This window comes from Aotus nancymaae, unplaced genomic scaffold (genome assembly GCF_030222135.1).
Source record: "Aotus nancymaae isolate 86718 unplaced genomic scaffold, 86718_ANA_hifiasm-v0.15.2.pri h1tg000010l, whole genome shotgun sequence".
Taxonomy (NCBI): domain Eukaryota; kingdom Metazoa; phylum Chordata; class Mammalia; order Primates; family Aotidae; genus Aotus; species Aotus nancymaae.
Genome location: NW_026988421.1, coordinates 19,753,723 through 19,773,543, shown reverse-complemented (window position 1 = coordinate 19,773,543; position 19,821 = coordinate 19,753,723). Strand labels below are relative to the sequence as shown.

At 49.7% G+C, this 19,821-nt stretch overlaps 1 pseudogene; it reads left to right on the top strand.

Moving 5' to 3' along the window:
- The first annotated feature begins 16,709 nt into the window (after positions 1 to 16,709).
- Positions 16,710 to 19,821, top strand: LOC105715797 (leydig cell tumor 10 kDa protein homolog; annotated as a pseudogene).

Below are 19,821 nucleotides of genomic sequence, written 5' to 3'. Positions count from 1 at the left end.
GAAGGGCACGCATCCTTCTTGTTGCATTGCTGGAAGATCAAAGTCTGCTCTGCTGTCTAGGAGGGCTTATGGTCCTCACACTGTGGTTATGGCACTTTGAAGGTGGAAGGGGCCTTAGAGATCCAGGAGTCCAACCCGTCATCTGACAGATGAAAAGGCAAATGCAGATTCAAGAGGGAGCGACTTGCTCAGGATCCCCCGGCGCTAGGTGACAGGGCTCTGGCTCCAGGCTGCCTGGGCTAGGAAGTAGCTGAGAGGTGTGCAGTAATAGTTCTGTGCATGTAATGTCAGATGCAGTACTGATGAAGAGCCACTCGGGGAGGAGGGGGGCTTGAGGGGCAAACACAAGTGCCAGGTTGTGGTTTTTGGAGGAGGCCAGACTTTGTGAGCCCAGCCCCCTGCAGTGTGTGCAGACCAGCTCTGGACCCCCCCCAGAAGCAGGTCCTCTGCACCCTCTGGGCATTACTTGCAGCATCTCCTCATCTTCCTTTGCTTATCTGGTGCAGGAGAGGGTGTCTGTATATGCAGCGGGGGGAGGATGGAGAGCCCTGAGAAATGATCTGGGCACTGAGAGGTCTGGGAGAGGGATGACCGTGGCTCTGAGGGGGTGACGAGGCGCTATCACCTGGATCCTCTGAGCCGGCAGACAGAAGGGTGGCCAGGTGCTGGGCTCCAGTGACCCTGGCTCAGAGGCTTCACAAACCAACCTCCTGGCCTGTGGCGCCAAGGCTGGCTCCCTGGTCTGCTTCTGTGGCCTGCTCCCCACCCCACCCTCTCCCCAGCCTCTCCTCTCCTTCCTCGCTCCAGGGCACCCATCGCCCCAAAGGCAAACAGTGCCAGACAATAGCCTACCTGGTGGGCCCCCAGGACCCAGGCTGTGTGTCCCAGCCGCAGGAGCAGATACAAACACTGCTTGCTGTTGACTCTGCTCTGTCCTGTCTGCTAGGGAAGTGTTTGCCTTGCCTCCACCCCCGGAGGCCCACTTCCCCAGGAAAGGGAGAAGCAGCATGGGCCATGGTGCTACACGGAGGGGCCTCTGGTGTCATGCTCCCTCCTCCTTGATACAGAAGCAGAGAAGCCTCAGAGATGGATGGAGCCTGCAGAAAGTGGGGGAGAGAGGGCTGGAGCCCAGCCCTGGGTAGGTTTCTGATTTCACAGTAGGAATCACTCTTTATTCATTTGCAAAGGACTCAAGCAACAGTCTGCCAAGGTGTGGGGTGGGGAGGGGAATTGAGGCAAAATAGCTCCTAAAGGGATCTTGGCTTAAAGAGCAGGAGATAAGACTCTAACCCCATAGCCTCCTGTCCATAGTATCTGTTCCTGAGTATCTGGGCCAAGAGGGTCTGTCTGCGTGGCAGAATCTCCTGTTTTATGTAACTTTGGCTGGGATATTGAAAGCCATTGGCTTTTGGGTCTGAAGTGTGTCTTGCTAGATTTACTCCTGCAAGTGCCCTGGGTTGGGGGAAGGGTAGTTCCTTCGTTGGAACCTGGGCACAAGCACGATCTCCTCCTCCCCAAGGCTTTGTTCAATTTCTTCTAGGCTAAAAGGCTGGGGAAGAGAATGATGAAAACATGGCTTGGGCTTTCCCCTGTCTATGAGTCCATAATCAAATCAGAGAGTTAGAGCCAGAAGCATCCTCATCAGTCCTTAACTCCTACCTTGTACTGGCAGATCAAGGGACCTGAGACCTAGTAAATCTGTTGGTTATGCAGCATTCCAGACTCTCTGTCTGATGCCGTATACACCCAACATGAATTCCATTTCGTTTTGGGAGTGGTGACTTGCTAATCAATCAACCCCAGAGGACCCCGTGTGCCTGCTTTGTGTCAAGCACCATGCTAGGTGCATGCACTGTGCAAAGCTCACCACTTGTCCCTGTGAAATGAGATTAGGGCCTGCCTCTGCCTTCTGGAAGCTTTGGAGCTACATGGGGAGACAGGATGTGCCTGTGAAAAGCACTAAATAGCCACACACAGTGACAGCGTGGCAGTGGGGGAGTGGATGCTGTGTGCCCACCAAGGGTAATGGGCATCTGTACTGTGAGTGAGCAGTGGGGGAGAGGTGGGTGTGGCTGGGAGCTCAGGGCATAGGATGTGGGAGTCGGGGTGCCCACACTTTGACTGAGAAGGCGAGGCCCACAAAAGAAGCTCTGGTCCTAGCAACTTCTTCTCTAAGTCCTGTGGGACCATTGCCAGGCCTGGGCAGTGGAACCTGGGCCCAGGTCAGACCTCAGCTTTGATCCAACCTTATACTTGGGGATGGCATGGCAAGGTCCTGTCCCCATTTGGGGACACCTATAAGGAAGTTTACCTCCTTGACTCAGTAGCATAATAGGATCCAGGTACCCAGGTCCAGAGCCTAGTGCCAGGCTAGCCCTTGGGCCTCTGCCCTGGGTCATGCCACCTCTCACAGTGGGCCTGAGAGTTCAGGGTACAGGAAGGGGCACCTTCCTCAGTAGAGGTAGTGCCCAAGGGGGAGGCCGTGTCAAGTCACGGGGCAAAATCACTAACACTCGGATTTGCTTTGGGAATAGCGTTGATCTCTTTGATTACCAGAAATCCTGGGGCTTCGAGTTGCTTAAATACAAAAAGAGAGAACATGACCTGTTGGAAAGAGCCTAGACTGAGCATTATGAGGCCTGGGTTCTAGGCCCAGTTTTGTCTTTTACCAGTGGTGTGATCTTGAGCAAATCCCTTTCTGAGTCCCTGCTTCTTCGTTTATGAAATGAAAGTGGTCGGTCTAATATTATTTAAAAGTGTGTTCTGTGCAGTTAATTCATCTACAAAATCTATATTATCTCCATTATCCATCGCTATTATCATTCTCTCTGCCTCTGCTGTCTATCATCTACATATCATCTATTCTGTCTGCCACCTGTCTGGGGAAGTGCCGGGGTAAGCAGTCTTCAATAGGAACCTCTCCTTCGGGATCTCTCAGGACTTTGATGTGCCTATGTGGTTTGTGATTGTCTGAGAGAGGATGACATGGTGTGCTATGTTTTCCAAACTCCCTGGACTGTGGAATTTCATGGTTTTTTTTACAGAGCATCTCAGTGAATCATGTTTGCTGGAACACTTGTTGGGTAATACTGGGTTAAGGGATCTCATGGGGCTTTTCTGCTGATCTGTTTTATGATTCTATGAAATGCTGGGTCTGCTCTCTCCTTCTGTCCAGGACATAGGTGAGGCACACTGGGCATGGCCAAGCCATGTGTTCTCTGTAGGGTCAGTTGGTCTAGGGGCCAGGGGCCAGGGGCCTCACTGAGGCTGGGGTAGAAGTGAGTGTTTGATGTGTTTTCCAAACATAGGCTAAGCCTACATCTATGTGTGTTTAACATGTGATTAAGTGTCTATGGGTGTGTGTATGTATCTGTGTGTGTGTAAACAGGTACAAATGGACACTGAGGACCACCTTGCTCGTCTGGGCCTGGTGTGGAAGCACCTGGGGTGTTGAGGGTATACATGTACAGACCAGGGGAAGAGGTCACAAAGGGAATTAAAGGGGAGTGTGGTGCATGTCGCTGGTTCTCATTTCAATTGGCCCCTCCCTGCCTGTGGGTCTGCTCCTCCGAGGTGGAATGCCACGCCCCTTCTAGGAGGAAGACGGGATGATGAGCATTCTGGAATGTGCACATTCTGGAGCAGCCAAAAAACACTACTTCTCCGGCAGGCACACTCTGTGGCTTCCAGACTGTCCTGTTCTCCATGAAAGGGGCAGTTTCTCTGACTACGGGAGACTCTGGAGGGGATGAGAGGCCAGGGTGAGAGGCTACTACTGTTCTCCCCAGCTTTTTCAAGGGCAGGGACTTGAGACCTCTTTAAAATCTGTACCTGAGAAAAACAAGATGGCATCCTGTGAAGGGGTGAGAGAAGGGGAATTGAAAATGGACTATTTGAAAGGTACAGGTAGGGTTAAGAGAAACCTACAAGGGCTGGGGAAGGACCCTGGGACTTGCACAGTGGGAAGCTGTCAGCACCTTCAGAAGGGGCCAGGGGAGGGAGGCACTAGCCACACTATTAGAACTGGGACTTTGGGGAAGGATGCCTGGCAGGCACTGCTGGCAGAGGACCCCTGCAACCATTGCTAAGCTGTGTCCGGACAGGGAGAGCAGGGAGAATCAGCACATTCTCCACTCTCACTCCTGCACCCTGATCTGCTGGTGGTTGCACTTAGCCGGAACTCAGCACAGAAGAAAGAGTAAGGGAGCAGCTCACAGGGCTCAGCCTTCTAGGGCCCAGCATGGACAAGGGCAGAAACTGTAGCCAGGGGTGGGGGCAAGCAGAGAATATCTAGTGTAGAACCCAAAGCCTGAGAAAGGCAGAGTAATAGCACTTTGGGGAACAGGCTGGAGGGAGGCCAGCTGCCTGCTTTCTGCAGTTTGTCCAAGGACCAGCTGCTTGGGTCACTGGGCATCTAGAAGAAAAGCACGGGTGCTCCTTCCTCCCTGACTAGGCAGATGCAAGGGTATGTGTGGTCAGATTGTGTGATCATGTGTGTGTGCACATGCGCGTGCGCGCACACACACACACACACACACTATCCTCTTCCCTGTCTTCCCTGTCACATGATCAGGTGAGAGAGAGAGTGAGAGAGAGCCCCAGGAACCCATGTGGCTGGCTCCTCTTGGCCCACAGTTCTCTGGGCAAACCCCATCCCATGTCTGTGGCTCAGACAGAGCTCAGAGCTGCCCAGCAGAGATGGCCACTGAGACTGAGGCTGGGGTGAGGGGAGATGAGGACTGGCCCAGGCAGATGATCTCACCTGTCCCCCGGTTACGCTGAGGAGTCTGCTGCTTTGTTCTCAACATGCTCCCTGGACACACTTGAGGGGTTGCTTTTTATGCCCTTGCCCTAGGGGAGGCACAGAGACATTTAATGAATGAATGATAGAGTCCTTCCTTCCTTTATGCATTCAACTATGTTTTGGAGCTGTCCCCAAGCTAATGTCACTAACATCACTCTATTTGTACTAGATGTTGGGGTAGAGTGGGGAACAAACTAATTAGGACCTTTACCCCACAGAGCTTCTTCTTTTGTGAGGGGACGGCTTCCTTTTGTGTTGGGGGAGAGCTTCTTCTTTTGTTAGGGGAGAGGTTTTTCTTTTGTCGGGGGAGAGCTTCTTCTTTTGTGGTGGGAGAGCTTCTTCTTTTGTGGGGGGACAACTTCTTTTGTGGGGGGAGAACTTCTTTTGTAGGGGGAGAACTTCTTTTGTGGTGGGGAGAGCTTCTTCTTTTGTGGGGGGAGAACTTTTGTTGGGGGAGAGCTTCTTCTTTTGTGGGGGGAGAGCTTTTGTGGGTGGAGAACTTCTTCTTTTGTGGGGGGACAACTTCTTTTGTGGGAGGAGAACTTCTTTTGTGGGGGGAGAACTTCTTTTGTTGGGGGAGAGCTTCTTCTTTTGTGGGGGGAGAGCTTCTTTTGTGGAGGGACAACTTCTTTTGTGGGAGGAGAACTTCTTTTGTCGGGGGGAGAGCTTCTTCTTTTGTGGGGGGAGAGCTTCTTTTGTGGAGGGACAACTTCTTTTGTAGGGGGAGAGCTTCTTTTGCAGGGAAGCTTCTTCCTTTGTGGGCTCTGGCAAGTGGTAAGCCTAGCAATGCTGGTGCCATGGGGAAAGCTGGCCCAGGAGAAGGCATTGGGGTGGGAGCCTGGAGAAGCGTGCAGCCAGATGAGAGATGAGAGATGGGCAGGAAGAGGTCCAGCTGCCATGAGGAGCTCTCAGCAGCGAACTCACTGCTCTTGGGTGGGTCTTTTCCTATGACCCTCCACATTTGCTTGTTTGTCTGAAACCTAATCCTTCCATTTTGAACACTTAATTGGAATGGAGCTGTCCCTCCCAGGAGTTCCCAGAGAGGGTGTCCAGGTCTTGGAGGGAATGTCTGGTATTCCTGACAAGGGCACTTTAAAGCTAAGACTTTGGAATCAGGAAGATCTGAATTAAAATCCTGGTTCCATCACGTAACTTCGATTTAACCTTGAACAGATGGCTAAGCCCCAGCTTCTCCACATGTAACTTGTAGAAAAAGTTGCCAGTGTTTTAGTGGTTTGCCAGGCCTGTGCTTGACATCAGGTAGAGGCTCAGTTGTGCTAACCTTTTCTCTCCAGTTTGGGAGCTGGGCGGCTCCTTTTGCCCCTGTAACTGCTCTGGGCTGAGCTGGGCTGGGCAGGGCAGTGTTTTAGGGTGATTTGTGGCAGAGATTTGACCTCTTAGGTCTTAGGTTTTTCTCTTTCCAGCCTGATGGAAGACCTTGTGTCTTCAATAGCACAGAGGTTGGGCCTGGAAGAACTCCAAGACCCATACGAGACCTGAAACAACCACGATGTGTTTCTAGACTTGAAACTGAGGTCTCCTGGTGCCAGGTTAGTGTCCTTGCAGCTTTGCTGCACCCCAGGTTGGTTTAACGATCTCCTGAACATAACTCTGCTTCAATTTGCCTGCATGTGGAATGCCACATACATGCTCCCTCTGCTGCCTCCCAAAATCATACCCAAACTTTAAAGCCAAGCTACATCACCACACATTAAAATGTTAATAGTGGAAAGAACCTGGGGTTTGGCATCAGTTATACAGAGCCTTAATCCTTGAGTTCCCCTGCCTACCTCCAAAGGTAGCAAATGCCCAATGGGGGTACATGGTGGAGGGCGCCATGCTGCTGCTAAGAGGAGCTACCTATGGGCTTGCCCCCCTCCCCTCCCATTCTTGAAAGTTCCAAGGGAGGGTCTTTTCTTCTCACTCAAATGAATTGGGGCCAGAGACTGGTATATTCACCAGTTCTTCTGTGCCCACTACTGGAGAGCTTTTGTTCAGAAGAGTTTCAGACCTAAACTGAAAGGGCTGGGAGTGGTGGCTCGTGCCTGTAATCCCAGCACTTTGGGAGGCTGAGGCTGGTGGATCATTTGAGACTGAGAGTTCAAGACGAGCCTGGCCAACGTGGTGAAACCCGGTTTCTACTAAAAATACAAAAGTTAGCTGGGTGTGGTGGTGCATGCCTGTAATCCCAGCTACTCGGGAGGCTGAGGCACAAGAATCGCTTGAACCCAGGAGGTGTAGGTTGCAGTGAGTGGAGACTGTGTCACTGCACTCCAGCCTGGGTGGTACAGGGAAACTCTGTCTCAAAAAAGAAAAAAGAAACTACATAAACCTAAAGGAAAACATGAGAAATGTAGATTTTCTGCTCTGGGAAAGGTTTCTCCCCTCTAAGCTCCCCCTAACTCATGAGTTCTCCCAAGCTCTCCAGCATGGGGCTAAGAAGAGCTTAGATTTTGGTGTTTGATGGACTGGGGTTTGCATCCTGGCCTAATAATCTCTGGCAGTCTGCGTGACCCTGAACAAGTTGTTCTTTTCCCTATGGCGTCAGGTAAAAATGGGTAAAGTATTACCTGTCTCAGGGGGCTGCTGTAGAACTAAATGAGGAGATGACTTTGCAGTAATAACTCAGCATGTGACATAGAGGATGGCTTTGGTCCTGTGAGCTGTAGGTCTGGGGGCAAGGCTGCCTCTGTGTAATCTCTGGACACTCTTCCAATTCCATCTCCAACACTTGCTTCCTGCTCCTCCAGCTTTGTGGAATGTGGCCTTCGGATCCATATTTCACTTCAGGGCTACACCAGGGTTCCCTGTCTTGGTCCCAGTGTAAGTCCTGAAAGGGCAGAGCAAATAGGAGGAAGTGAAGAGAACTAATTGCAGTAATTTCTTTACTGCTTTATGCTTTGGTTTACTCATACGTTAAAATAAATTTTTTTTTGATAAGAAACGCATCAATATAAGTGTTTAGAACAATGTCTGTGCAAAGTAATTGCTCGATAATGGCTAGCTCTTATTTACGTATTTATTTGGCACTTACTGTGAATTTGTCACTATGCTAAGTCCTGAGGATACAAAATGGGAAAGATCTAATTCCTGTCCTGAGTTTCATGTTGGCGATAAAGTAAACAACTATAGTAACTCACTGTGTTATAGACAATGGCAAGAAATTAGCAACAGTAGTTCTCACCAATAATAGGGCATTAACTCTGCAACATTTATTTTGTTTACATACTGGAATATTTTGTGTATTTAAGAAGAAAACAAATCTATGTAAAAACTGTTCATAATATAGATTTAAGAGAAAAAGACAGATGATAACCAAGAGAGTATGACCTCCTAGAAGTCGAAAACAGCAAAACAAAATTGGAAACTGTTAGCAGTTACCTTTGGTGGGCTGCAGTCAATTTTTTCCTAAAATTTTCTTCTTACATTTTTCTGTAACGATCATGTATAACTTTTGTAGCAAAATTGAAAGTTCTTTGAAAGCAAGAAGGAAACACTATAGTGTCTCCAGTGTGGAGGGAAGATACATTATTGTCTGTTGAAGATATGAAGGCTGGGATGAGAGAGGATGGACATATTCAATTCATAAAAATTTAAAAATAGATGTTGACAGCGGGGAAAAATCCCAGCCTCACCAAAAAGGAAATCAACAAGATGGGAAAAGACATTAGGTAGAAAATATTCAGAAAAATTTCCAATCCTGCACATTTAAGACTGATTCCTTATAATAAGAGGAGTTTGATATTGATGTTGATGGTTGGCACTTAGGGAAATAAATACGTCACCACTTGGTTAATGGAAAAACTTTCTAGCAACGAGGCCTGAGAACAACTGTGGGAGATCTCACAGAAGAAAATGCTGGAGACAATAAAATCACGTAAATACTAAAATCACAGTACAAAAGAGAAATCATAGAATGCAAGGCCAGGAAAGCCACAGCTGGGCTGGAGTTGGAAGGCAGGTGTCCGTTCAGACTGCTGCATGCTCGTGCTCTGCTGGATGCTAGTATTTTAAATAGCCCCCCTAGAAACATGTGTGTTCATACACACCTGGTGTGATATGTAAATTGGGCCTTATCTTCTGGAGAGAGATCTGGCAATATTGTAAGAAAAGCCATAACATTACGTACAATATTATTTTTCTCCACTGCCGCGCTCTTGAAAAACACTCATTAAAGAACTAATATTAAGAGAAAAAAGATGCCCACAGTAATGCTGTTTGTGTTAGCAAGCATTGAAAACTATGCAATGTCCACTCATAGTTTGAATCACTCACCACAACTCACTTGCCTTGTGCTGCCCTATCTCACTCTCAGTTGTCCTGACGACCAATGTGGTCACTTGCTCTCTCGGTTTCTAATTGGTTTGTATTTGGTACATGCTGTTGTTGTCTTCTGGGTCTTGTCTCCTCTTAGTGATGATGATGATGATGATACCTGTTTGGTGATAATGACTCCTCACTCTCTATCCCAGGAATACAATGGAGAATTGTCTTACGCACATTTTCTCTGACCCAGCCTTGGGCTCCTACTATCATTGGGCAGGGATGACTCAGACTTTGCTGGTCTTGGTTTTGCAGATGCGATCTGGACAGCTCCCCTGGCCGGGAGCAGGATGGGAGCAAAATTGACGGAAGCAGTAGACATATGACACTCTTTGTCAGGCATCAGCTCCAGGCTCTTTGTGGGGCTGGAGACTTTCTTGTACCTTCTGCATATGCCCTGCTTTTCTGCAGCACTCCCAGCAACCTCTTTTCACTTGGCAGAGAGAACCATGGTGATGGTATTGGACTGGTCTGTAGCTCATCAGGGTCATGTGTGGGATGGAGGCCACGATTGAAAATCAACCCACTTGTTATGTGGTAAATGTCTGTGGTTGGCCTCCCCAGCCACGGCCACCATTCCCTCTTCTGGCAACAGCCTCACTTCCATCTGTGTATTACTCTCAATCAGTGTGTTTGGGGGAGCTGCAAGGTGACTCTATGAGCTAAGCCCAAGTTTGTGGCCTGCCAGTGTATCTCCCATTCTGGCCACAGTGATTGAGTCAGGATCCCATCTCTGAATCGGTCAGAGCCTATAAGATGCCAGAAGACTTTCAATGGAATTGTTGAGAAAGAGGCAGTGTTTTTTTCACACTGGATGTGCCATGTGCATTCACGATCTGGGCCACCATGGAAGATGGAAGAGCTCTGAAAGAGGAAAAGACATGGAGCCCTAATGACACAAGTTGAGTACTTAATCTAGTTGTGTGTGAAGTGAGACCCATCTCTAGACTTCTAAAAAATTCATGAGCCAATACATTTCCTTTTTTTAAATTAAGCCAATCTCAGTTGAGTTTTCTGTCACTTGCAACAAGAAAGTCCTGACAGATACAGTCCTGTGACCTTTGGGTCAAAGTCACCTCATCAGTATGCTCAAAGATTGCATGAATTTGAAGTGAGTTTATTTGTTTTGCTTCTTTAGTTGGGTGCCACTTTGTCCTTGGGTTATGATCAATTTTGTAATCCAAACTATGTTGACACTGTCTTAAAAAGTTCTTTGAACTTATATTGAGTCCATTGAACCAAGGTCAGAAACCCATAACTCACATGCTGTCCTACGGGGGCCAACAGGTTGGGTATATAAGGTTACTTGAAACAACTCCTTGGATGGGGTGGGAGGAACTTTCAGTTATCCACCAATTTCTGGGATTCTTTTATGTTATTGGATAGGAGGTAAAGGACTCCTGACCATCTGGGCTTCCAGTCTCAGGGTTCAACTTACCATTTGCATGTTTCTAAAGAGGACAGAATAGTTGTTCTCACAACTATTTCCTGTCTCTGCAAACAGCACGACGCTGTCATTGTCCCAGAGGCATGGCCCAAATCCTCGCTGTCCTGTAACAGGAGCTGTTGCCACTGAGTGACTTATTTCATGGTGAAACCTTCCAGAAGTGGGCTTAGACATTGTTGGAATGTGTATGCATTTTTGTGCATTGCATTTTGGGGATATTATTTGAACTAGTTGGCAAGGTGAAACCAGATGAGCTGAGAACATAGGTCATTTGGACTGCCAGCCTTCTGCACTTAAATATTCTGCTTCATTCCCCTCACATTTCTATAGAAATTCAAGACCCTGTGAATGCCAATCATCTCTGTAAATCATCTATGTGTGTACATGGAGCCAGTGTCCCTGACTCCCCAGATTCCTCCATGTCTCCCGTTTACAGTCTTTCTGCGCGGCTTCATCACACCACGAAAGGGGATGTATTCTGGATCCTTGTCTTGCCATATGATTTGGTTACTTATTATTTATTGGTCTCTGTAAGTGTTTCCTCCCTCTCTAGCCTGAAATTGCTGGGTAGGTCAAGGCTGTGCCTCTCCCGCTCCCCGCGCGAGGTCTAGCACAGTGTCTGCATGCTGAGGGTGTTTGCTATGGCCTTGCTGACCCTTGGGCCTTTGCTGCCATGCTGATGGGGTTGGCCAGTAGGTGTGGGGGAAGAGCCTGAAGGCAAAAGTGAGGGGTGGGAGGGGAGGTGTGGGTGGCGTGGCTCAGGGATTGAGGGTCCGGGGAAAGAAGGAGGCTAGAACCTTGCTTCTTTGTCCAAGGAAGGTTCATGTGACCCATTAGCTTCATTGAGAATGAACCTGGATTCATGGCTTGAGGTGGAACTGGAGACTTGGAAGCAACCATGGCCCATTTAACCAAGGTCCATTGCCCTGCTGATGTGGGGTCTTTCCCCTGGGCCAGCCCTTCTCTTGGGCCAGTTCTGTTAGGGGGTCTGTGTCCTTCCCCATGGGATATGAAGGACACAGAGGGGCTAATGGCCAAAGAGCTATGGGCAAAGGACGTGCCCTTGTTCTTCTTGGATGGGAAGCATGGAGGGCACCTGGAGTTGGTCCCCTGTCCTCTGCTGTCTGCAGCCATATCCTCAGGATCTCAAGGAGGCAGGAAGACCCAGCCTTGCTCTCAAAGCAGCAGGCCTTGATTCCTACCACCTCTGCCTTAGCTCGCCCGCTGTGCCTCTGTGGGAGCCCCTCCTCAACCTCAGGCCCCAGCACATTGTCAGCATGCTCAGCTGTTGACCAGGGAAGAAACTTACAGCTTACTAAAGGAGTGGCCCTGCCCCTCCATCCCCGACCTGAGATGGCCTGGGGCTCTTGCTGGATCCCAGATCTGCCTCTGTGTGTGTGTGTGTGTGTGTGTGTGTGTGTGAGAGAGAGAGAGAGAGAGAGAGAGAGAGAGAGAGAGAGAGAGAAAGACTACAAAATTGGGGAGGGAGAGAGAACAAGTGGAAAGTCACAGAGAGCACTTCCTCCCTCTCGGCTGCCCCTGTCCCCAGCCTTACAGAAGCTGCCTGTCCTGTACCTAAGGAAGTTGAGAAGGGCGTGCAGTCTGGAGGGCGCAATGCTTCCAGGGCTTCTCACTTCCAGGAGTGTACTTTGGGGAAAGGAACTCAAATGTACAACAGCTCCTCCTGTGTTACCAAGTGTGTAGACTTGTATAGGCAGCTGGGCCTGGCCCCTGCGCTGATCTCCCAGGGCCATGCAAAGAGGCTCCGATCCTCCTATTTACTCTCCTCCTGACTCAAGCACATCATCTCCCCTTCCAGTGTCTCTACTTCTTCATCTGTAAAATGGGTATCCTACCACCTCCCTCCAAAGGTAAGTCTAAGGAGACCACAGGTGAGGTGGTGCTTTGCAAACTCTAATGTTCCTTACCACAGTGCTGATGGACATGGCAGATGACAGAGCACAGGAGTCCTGCACTGAAGTGCTGGGTTGTCTGCAGAGGGATGAGGAGGGACAGGAGAGGCTGCTCCAAGGAAGGAGTTTGGTTCCTCCAAGAGTCTCGGATCTTCGGTCTCCTTGCACTGGGCCACAAGGAATCAGAGGCTCAGCAGGGCTTTGGGCTGTTGGATGCAGGAGCTGCAGGGAATGGAAAACTAGGCATGGTCCCTCACTGCCTCAGATTTATCTAGTTCTTTGTCCCTGGTATCAGAGGGTTCCTTTCCAGACTGTGGCAGGAACTACAGGGGCCCTTGGACCTTCAAGTGTGATTTTTTTTTTATGGAGGTGGTGTTAGAAAACTCAGGAAGAAATCTGGCATCCTGGCATTGGCCACCCCTAAAAATAAGATGTGATGTGGCTAATGAGAAAGCATCACAGGCCTGGCTCTGCATGGCCTAATATAGCCTGGCATTCAAACCCCAACCAGGACATAAATGGGGATTGGTAATTGAAAACATGAGAGGTCTCTTGGATGAGATGGCGGGGAGCCTGCTGCGAACTCTGAGGCGGGCACGCCAGGGGCATCTGAAAAGAGGCCCCAGGGGACTGTCTTGGGTTTCCCAGTGTGGGCGGGGTTGGGGCCTGGCTGAGGGCACCCCGCTGCAGCCTCCTGCCCACACTCTGCCTAGCGGTTTAGCATTGCATTGACTGGTCCAATTAGCCCTCATGGGGAGGAGTGGTGGGCTCCACGCCACCAGAGGTCATAAATTCCATCACCCTGACCTCTTGAGAGCGGAGCGGACCGACCTCGCCATTCCCCTGCCCTGCCAGCACCCTTGCTAGCTGGTTTTGGCCCTACATGGACTCTCTGAGAGAATGTGGCCCAGTCCTCCCCCTCAAACAGCGGATTCATGCCAACCTCGAGTGTGGAAACATCATGGAGGCAATGCCAGACGCTTGTTCTTCCTCATCCTCTCTCCTCCTGCAAAGACACAGATCCACGAGTGAGCCAAGAAGCTAAAGGATGCTGTTTGGCGCTGACTCGCAACTCAGGTCAGGGGAGGTAGAGGGGGCAGAACGCAGGATAGGAGAAACAAGTTTGGGAGTGAGGATGGTTTCACTGTGGCCACCTTGTAGGGTGACCAGTTCATCTCTGTTTGCCTTCGACCTTCCTGGTCTCGGCACTGAAATTCCCAAATCCCAGAAAACTTCTCAGTCCAGAGAGAACCGGGATGGTTGGTCATCCTTTCCCATGAAAACCTCGGAAGCCTGCTCCTCGGGGGAGCACCATCTCTGGACTGGTGTCCCTGGTGACTCAGCCAAGGACCCAGAGCCTTCTGCTGGCAGAGCTGGGACTTGAATACAACTCCAGGGCTGTTTGCCCCCAGCCTGCATCACTCAGGTCCTTCCAAGAAGCGGGACACCTGGCTCTCTCCAAGGTTCTTGGCCAAGGCCTTTCCCCAGGATGGAAGTGGTGGTGAAATAGCCAAAAGAGGGAGGAGGGGGTGAACGAGTCACCCTCGGAGATAAAGAAGTAAGACCCCTGGCTCAGAGATGCGGGATCTCAAGAGAGGAAAGTTGCGATCTCTGCCCTTAAGGAGTTCACATCCTGCTTAGAAAAGTGCAGTGGGCTTGCCTTTGGGTGCCTGGCTTAGGTGCCACTCGGTGTCACCTATCCACACTCACCAGGGAACAATAGACAAAGGGTGTAACTTATCAAGATTGCATTACTCGAATTTCCCTTATAGAATTTATTCATTCAAGAAATATGTATTGAATATTTGTTCTTAAGTGTGTTGTTCCCTGTGTTTGAAACATACTCTTCTCTTTTCCCCTCCTTCTCCTCCTTCACCCCCATGTCCCAATTCCACCCATTCCTCAGGTCCCAGCTCAATATGTAATATTACTGAACACTTAGTATGGATCACGTACCATAGTAAGCATCTTACACTGCTTTAATTAAATGCGTTCAGTCCTCATGAAAACCATATGATTCTGTTATACCCATTTTACAGATGAAGAAAGGAGTGGTTAACTGGCTTGCCCAGTGACACATGGCTCTTCACCGTTAGGCTGGGTTGCAGCCTGGCTTGCACTTTCCTTCCCTGCAAGGAAGGCTTGCCTGAGCCCCAGTGCCCAGTGGCCAAAGCCCCTATGATTAGTCTCTGCTGGAGCACTTGTCACCAAGCTGTGACACGCAGTCTCCTTGTCCGTCTCCTCCATGAGATGGGGTTCCTAGAGGGCTGAACTCTGTCCTGGTGTATCCTTGATAGTAGGCATTTAGAAGGAGTTTGGTAAATACCTACTGGATGAATAAATGAATGAACCGATGGATGAATGATCGATTTGCCTCAATGGCCATAGGAGCTCTGAGCTCCTCAGCAAAGGCTTTGTTTCATTGCTATGGGGCACTCCATACTGGCAGCATTGGGTGGAGGAGCTCTCGACGGCACAAGGCAAACACAGCCCGCCTAAGTAACCATGTAACTGACATCGGGAAACAAACTGATTTTTAAATACTAAAATAAATTTAAACTTTTAATGTAAATGACATATTTTTATGAATCCTTAGGATGAGACTGAGATTTGGAGGAAATATCATCCTTGTGTTGGTGTCCACAGGCAAGTCTCAAATTCTTCACCTGGCCCCCTGCAAATTCTCCTTTGCTGTTGGAGTGCTTTGGGGAAAAAGTTTGAGAAATGCCACCGGGAGGAGCTGGCTGGAACTCAGGACATGGGATGTCTGGACTCAGCTCGGGCTGGAGGGAGGGCATTTCAGGGAGAGGCACTGCAGGAACAAAGGTGCAGTAATGGGGACAGGTGGCTCTCTCCTTGTTCCTTGTTCCTGGATCTGGGTGAGCAGCCAAGTCCCTGTGAACGGCTCTGTACATGCCAGTAGCTGTCGCAGCCACATCCTGAGGTGCCACCACCACCACTACTTGGAAAACCTCACGCTATTTTCAGTCCCTTTAGCTCAAGAAAATATTATATCATCTCTTTTCCTCCCTACAAGCCAATTCATTGTTGATCTTGTCCCATCGTAAAACCCTGTTCTCCTTTTTAGCTATGAGAAACCAATCAGCGGTGGGGTGGAGTCCCTCTGCTATTTTCATATTTTGTGTCACGTGTTCACATGGGAGAAATCTTGACATTTTCCCACGTTGGGGCCCTGGGCAACCTGGCTTTGAACTTTAGGGATGTAATTGCTCTGGATCATGCAAGGGGGCCAATGAGAATGACCGACCCACAGGACTGAGGGTTCCAGGCGCCTGATGTTGGCACGACTGGGGCTCAATGCTGACGATCTTGTTTATTTTAGAAGCATTTCCAAGAAGAAGAGGAGGAACCAGTGCCCTGGCAACATCCTTCATTGAAGGAATCTGCTCTGATTCAGCAGGAAGGCCGGAAGATGCTTGGCAGTTCCAGTTCATTGCAGGTTTACAAAATGCTTTTCCACCTTGATCTCTTTTGGTCAAAGTTCTGGGAGTTGGGGTGGGCAGAAGGCATCATCTACCTCCTACAATTGAGGACACAGAAATGGGCAGAAAAGTAGCCCAGGGCCCATTGGAGCTAGAAGTGGCAGAACCGGGCTGCAACTGGAGGGGCGTAGTCACTGATGTGAGGGGTCAGGGGTTCAGACAAACATGGGTGTGTATCAGGCTTTTCCATTTACTGGGTAAGTATCTGCACAGTCACTTCTCTTCTCTGAGACTCAGTTTCCTCAGCTGTAAAATGGGGATAATAGCCTCTCATAAGTTGGGTACTATGTGATAATGGATGTGAAGTATGCAGTAAGTGCTCAATACACAGTCCCTATTCGTACTATCAGTACTACTATTTCTCACTGCAGATGTCCCGTCTCTCTATGTACCTTGCCCAATCTTCTCTCCCTTCACAAGAGGGTCCCATCTGTTACCTCTTTCAACTTGCAGCCAAAGAAGCTTAAAGAATATGTAAATAGTTTAAAAATGCAAGGCACAGACGTGTCTCTGTTTGTTGTGGATCTGCCAAGAGACATCCTTGCCACTTCTCTGCCACTTCTAGCTCCATGGGGCCCTGGGCTACTTTTCTGCTCATTTGTTTCCTTAGTTGTAGGAGGAAGATGATACCTTCTGCCCACCCTAACTCCCAGAACTTTGACCAAAAGAGATCAAGTTTGGAAAGCATTTTGTAAACTGCAACGACCTGGAGATGTGCGTGTCCTTTCAGCGGTGAAAGGGGAGCAAGAGAAGCTGTCACCATGGGCTGGAGTCTGACCTGGCATCGTCTGGACGATGGCTGGCATTCGTGGGGCTGTGAGTTTCTAAGAAAGAAATTATCTTGGCAGCTCAGCACTATTAAGCATTGGGCAGCTGTCTAGAGCCCCATCTGTAGGGGGCACACACAAAAAATCACTGGAAATTTAATGTCACGGGCGATGTTTACCCAAGTGCTTTCAGGGAAAATTTGATGAAATTGGAAGATCCTTTTTGGATGAGCTGTATGGGAAATGGCAGTCTCCTAGAATACCAAGAGCATAAGATGGTCCCTAAATAGGGTGGAGACAGCCATCTGATGAGCTTTGAGTTTGCTGGGTATATTTGGAGCCAAAGCTGAATGGTTTGGGGAACCCCCTTGCCGGGGGATACGTGGGTCTCTCTATCATGAGTCTGGGCTGAGGCTGGAAAGCTGGAAAGGGAGGAAGGTGCAGTGAATATCAGGCATGTGACTGTCCTGCTATTTAGTCATTTACCCAGACTGTCTCCCCTCAGCCTGGGGTTGCTATGATAGGGGTGCATATATTAGGCAGATGTTGTGGGAACTTCCTGAATGGGTGCCCAGCTCTAGGGTGGACCTGGGCATGCTTAGAGAAAAACAAACCCTGACAGGAATTCAGGTGGCCCAGGAGGTGAGGGTGCTGGAAGTGAGTGTGTCTCACAAAAGCCACTGCCCTAGAGGCAAAGGCTGGATGGAGGCTGGCCCAGTTCCTTCTGTTCCCAATCCTACACGATCTCCTTGAATTTTATGGGCCTCAGGGGTGACCATGGGCCGATGGGTTGAGTGCTCCAAGTCAGAAGCTTCCTCTCTACTTTGTAGTGAAAACAACAACTTCCCCACAACCCAGTACAAATGAGCCATGGCTTGCCCTTCCCACGGGCTAGGAGGATGGTCCAGCTAGACAACCAGCTGTGCATGTGCTGAGCCCCTGCTGCGTGCCAGCTATCTTGCTAGGTGGCTCCTCCTGTACACAGTTTTTAATAAGCTTGCAAAGTCAGAATTCCCATGTTACAGAGGAGGAAGCTGAGGCTGGAGTTAAGGACAGCCTCTAGTGGGTTGGGGACTCAGTCCTGGTGTAGAAGGACCCTCCCTCCTGTGCATGTCTTCCAGTTCTAATGTCCACCCTGGATGAGATTTCCAGTGGCCCTGCCCTGCCTACTGGATCCTTGTGGGTTTTTGTTGTGGGTCAGGGAACTTTAGGACTCACAGATGCCAGCTGACTTTCGGTGTGGGGAGCTGGACTCCAGACTCAGCCTGCTGCTGGGCTCCCACCCGATCAGGGACCAGTCATAGCTGCTGGGGCCTCCTACTTAGGTGAGGAGGAAGCAAATAGGTAGTTGTCTGTGGGGCCCTGCACAGAAGGTGGGACGTGCTTAGGGGAATGGGGTGGGACTCCTTGTCCCTGCACCTTGCCAGCTCTCCTGGGGACTTTGTGGTGGGAACCCCAGGGGCCAGTATTGTCTTTCTTCTGCTTCCTGGGGTGGGGTCTGGGGAGGTGTGAAAAGGAAATGCAGGCCCTGGGCAGAGGTGAGGTAGAGAGGATCAAAAGACCAACGTGGTATTTGCTTGTCCCATTTCCTTGCCAAAGGCCACCCCTGGAGCACAAAGCCCCGATCTTCAGAACTTGAGCCCTGCGGTTGTTCTGGAATTCTGACTGAGACAGGGCAGGGGGCCTTGACCAGATTGATTCTTGCCTTTTTCCAGCCAGGGCACAGCCTACGTGTTGGGCTGGACAGGGAATATGGCTAGCCCCTCACCCGCTTTAGGAATCCCAATTGATTTCTTTTTTACTTTGCACTTTGCAACTCCCTTCTCCTGCAGGTGAAAGGGGAAATTGGAAGGTGAAACCTGCAGCAGCAAGGCCTTGAACATTGCTTATCATCTCCAAGTGCAGGGTGGGGAGAGTGACAGCTTTATGATGATTACTCCGTGAGTTTACTGCGTTGGAAAAAAATTAATCTTGAGGCTCAAGCCCCGCCCCGCCCCACCCCCAGCCACTTTTAAATAGTACTTTCTCAAGGCTGTGAACTTGATTCTTACCCTCCAACTCCTTGTGTTTACTTTGAATAGTACTTCTCAGGAACTTTTACATTAAGCTTTCCTAGCTGATGTTGCCTGGTTTGGACTAACATCAATATGAGGCTTATTTTCCCGGGGTAATAATGGAAAATATGCTTCGTTTCATGTGCCGCCTCAGCTAAATCGTGGTGGCAACCTAGAGCTCTGTATTGGGAAGAATCTGGGGCCGAGGCCAGACTCAGCGGAAAGTAGTGCTGTGATTGATTAGCAATTCCTGTCATGGCCACGGGAGGCAGGAGTGGGGGCACCTGTGCTATCCCCTATTTAGGAGATTAATTAATTTAATTTCCCACTTCTGTCTAGTCTGTAGACCTTTAACGTAAAAAGCCAATCCTTTTCTACAGGGGTTCAATACACTGTGCACAGCTGGGCATCTTACACACTCCAGAATGGTCTTACGTCCGCCCAGCTTTCAGAGTGAATTTTCTACAAAATAGATAGCATCAGCTCCCTGCCACCTACAGCAACAGATGTAGCCCTTATAGTCCAGGTATGTGGGATTTTTCTGTGTTCTGAATTCACAGCGCCCTTTCCTACATTCTTGCATTCTCCTGTGCTGTTCCCTTTGCCTGGAACATTTCTTCCTTTCTTCTTATCCTTTAAGATGCAGCTGCCCTCTTCTGCTGCGTGCGGGATCATGGCGCAGGGGCAGCGCAAGTTGCGGGCACACGAGCCAGCGAAGAGGCAGCGGGGGCGGCCTCTGAAAGGGACCAGGGCCCGAGGAAAGGCGGTCGTGTTATGCTCCCAAGAAAGCGTGCGTCGTTCAGCAGCAAACGCTCAAGAAGAACCTAGAAGTCGGGATCTGGAAGAAGATCGAACATGATGTGGTGATGAAAGCCAACAACAGCCTGCCCAAGAAGCTGGCACTGCTGAAGGTCCGGGCCAAGAAGAAGGGGGCGGCTGCCGCCGCCTCCTCCAACAAGACGCCTTCCTGAGGACGCTGGCCCCAGCGCAGGCCAGCAACGCGGCCCCCA